At 51.5% G+C, this 2,500-nt stretch overlaps 5 non-coding genes across 5 annotated transcripts; 1 reads left to right on the top strand and 4 right to left on the bottom strand.

Annotated features, from left to right (window-relative positions):
- Nucleotides 1-224: 224 nt before the first annotated feature.
- On the bottom strand, nucleotides 225-343 carry LOC131477170 (5S ribosomal RNA). Its single transcript, XR_009243521.1, has one exon. It is a non-coding gene; the product is annotated as a 5S ribosomal RNA (ribosomal RNA).
- A 296-nt stretch (nucleotides 344-639) lies between these two features.
- LOC131477161 (5S ribosomal RNA) lies at nucleotides 640-758 on the bottom strand. Its single transcript, XR_009243512.1, has one exon. It is a non-coding gene; the product is annotated as a 5S ribosomal RNA (ribosomal RNA).
- Nucleotides 759-1,054: 296 nt separating this feature from the next.
- LOC131477820 (5S ribosomal RNA) lies at nucleotides 1,055-1,173 on the bottom strand. The gene has a single exon (XR_009244140.1). It is a non-coding gene; the product is annotated as a 5S ribosomal RNA (ribosomal RNA).
- Nucleotides 1,174-1,481: 308 nt separating this feature from the next.
- Nucleotides 1,482-1,674, top strand: LOC131442772 (U2 spliceosomal RNA). Its single transcript, XR_009233334.1, has one exon. It is a non-coding gene; the product is annotated as a U2 spliceosomal RNA (small nuclear RNA).
- Nucleotides 1,675-2,077: 403 nt separating this feature from the next.
- Nucleotides 2,078-2,196, bottom strand: LOC131477502 (5S ribosomal RNA). The gene has a single exon (XR_009243837.1). It is a non-coding gene; the product is annotated as a 5S ribosomal RNA (ribosomal RNA).
- Between the last annotated feature and the right edge of the window lie 304 nt (nucleotides 2,197-2,500).

Genomic DNA, 2,500 nt, shown 5'->3' with positions numbered 1-2,500 from the left:
AGCCTTTCAAACACACTGCACTTGAGCCTTTATCTCCACTACCTGCTACACTCTATTCCAGTATTAGGAAGCTACACCGAGATGGGTAAGCTGCTCCCCATCTCCAAGCTTCTCACATGCTTGCAGAGCGACATCCAAGGCTGAAACTAGAAGGACGTTAACGTGTGCCCGTGCGTCAAAGTAAGTGCAAGCCCATGTTTCTTGTAAGGAAGCAGCAGTGTAAAAGCTTACAGCACCTGGTATTCCCAGGCGGTCTCCCATCCAAGTACTAACCAGGCCCGACCCTGCTTAGCTTCCGAGATCAGACGAGATCGGGCGTGCTCAGGGTGGTATGGCCATAAGCCGACGGGCTGGGGACACAGACTCCTTTTATAGACTAGGCAAGGCCCCCTGCACGTGGAGGAGCTCAAAGGTCAGCCTTTCGAACACACTGCACTTGAGCCTTTATCTCCACTACATGCTACACTCTATTCCAGTATTAGGAAGCTACACCGAGATGGGTAAGCTGCTCCCCATCTCCAAGCTTCTCACATGCTTGCAGAGCGACATCCAAGGCTGAAACTAGAAGGACGTTAACGTGTGCCCGTGCGTCAACGTAATTGCAAGCCCATGTTTCTTGTAAGGAAGCAGCAGTGTAAACGCTTACAGCACCTGGTATTCCCAGGCGGTCTCCCATCCAAGTACTAACCAGGCCCGACCCTGCTTAGCTTCCGAGATCAGACGAGATCGGGCGTGCTCAGGGTGGTATGGCCGTAAGCCGACGGGCTGGGGACACAGACTCCATTTATAGACTAGGCAAGGCCCCCTGCTCGTGGAGGAGCTCAAAAGTCAGCCTTTCGAACACACTGCACTTGAGCCTTTATCTCCACTACCTGCTACACTCTATTCCAGTATTAGGAAGCTACACCGAGATGGGTAAGCTGCTCCCCATCTCCAAGCTTCTCACATGCTTGCAGAGCGACATCCAAGGCTGAAACTAGAAGGACGTTAACGTGTGCCCGTGCGTCAACGTAATTGCAAGCCCATGTTTCTTGTAAGGAAGCAGCAGTGTAAAAGCTTACAGCACCTGGTATTCCCAGGCGGTCTCCCATCCAAGTACTAACCAGGCCCGACCCTGCTTAGCTTCCGAGATCAGACGAGATCCGGCGTGCTCAGGGTGGTATGGCCGTAAGCCGACGGGCTGGGGACACAGACTCCTTTTATAGACTAGGCAAGGCCCCCTGCTCGTGTAGGAGCTCAAAGGTCAGCCTTTCGAACGTTCAAGAGTTTAAGTTGTTTTTGGTGGGCTTTGCTGTATGGCCGCGCCCTTTGAGTGTGTCAAATGTCAAGCAGCTGTCCGTCAAGGCTCAGAGGTGCACTTAGATCACCTTGGGGCAGAGGTGATCAGCAGCAGCCTTTGTTATGCGCACTTAAAAAACATGGCACCACAACAAGTAACTTGTGTGCCAAGATCTTGAGTTGGCCCCAGACACTTGTGGGCCATCGCTTCTCGGCCTTTTGGCTAAGATCAAGTGTAGTATCTGTTCTAATCAGTTTAATATCTGATATGTCCTCTATATGGGGATTAAATATTAAATGCATTTTTGAGCATTGGGAGGTGGAAACTGGGGCTTGCTCTCTTCACTCCTTGCATTGACCTGGCATTGCAGTGCCACCAGGAACGGTGCACCATTCTCTTTTTTCTGTGAAAACCAAAGCAAGGCTGGAACTAGAAGGACGTTAACGTGTGCCTGTGCCCGTGCCCGTGCGTCAACGTAATTGCAAGCCCATGTTTCTTGTAAGGAAGCAGCAGTGTAAAAGCTTACAGCACCTGGTATTCCCAGGCGGTCTCCCAGTGGAGGAGCTCAAAAGTCAGCCTTTCGAACACACTGCACTTGAGCCTTTATCTCCACTACCTGCTACACTCTATTCCAGTATTAGGAAGCTACACCGAGATGGGTAAGCTGCTCCCCATCTCCAAGCTTCTCACATGCTTGCAGAGCGACATCCAAGGCTGAAACTAGAAGGACGTTAACGTGTGCCCGTGCGTCAACGTAATTGCAAGCCCATGTTTCTTGTAAGGAAGCAGCAGTGTAAAAGCTTACAGCACCTGGTATTCCCAGGCGGTCTCCCATCCAAGTACTAACCAGGCCCGACCCTGCTTAGCTTCCGAAATCAGACGAGATCGGGCGTGCTCAGGGTGGTATGGCCGTAAGCCGACGGGCTGGGGACACAGACTCCTTTTATAGACTAGGCAAGGCCCCCTGCTCGTGTAGGAGCTCAAAGGTCAGCCTTTCGAACGTTCAAGAGTTTAAGTTGTTTTTGGTGGGCTTTGCTGTATGGCCGCGCCCTTTGAGTGTGTCAAATGTCAAGCAGCTGTCCGTCAAGGCTCAGAGGTGCACTTAGATCACCTTGGGGCAGAGGTGATCAGCAGCAGCCTTTGTTATGCGCACTTAAAAAACATGGCACCACAACAAGTAACTTGTGTGCCAAGATCTTGAGTTGGCCCCAGACACTTGTG

Source organism: Solea solea, chromosome 16 (assembly GCF_958295425.1).
Source record: "Solea solea chromosome 16, fSolSol10.1, whole genome shotgun sequence".
NCBI lineage: Eukaryota > Metazoa > Chordata > Actinopteri > Pleuronectiformes > Soleidae > Solea > Solea solea.
This window is presented reverse-complemented; position numbering and strand designations above follow the sequence as displayed.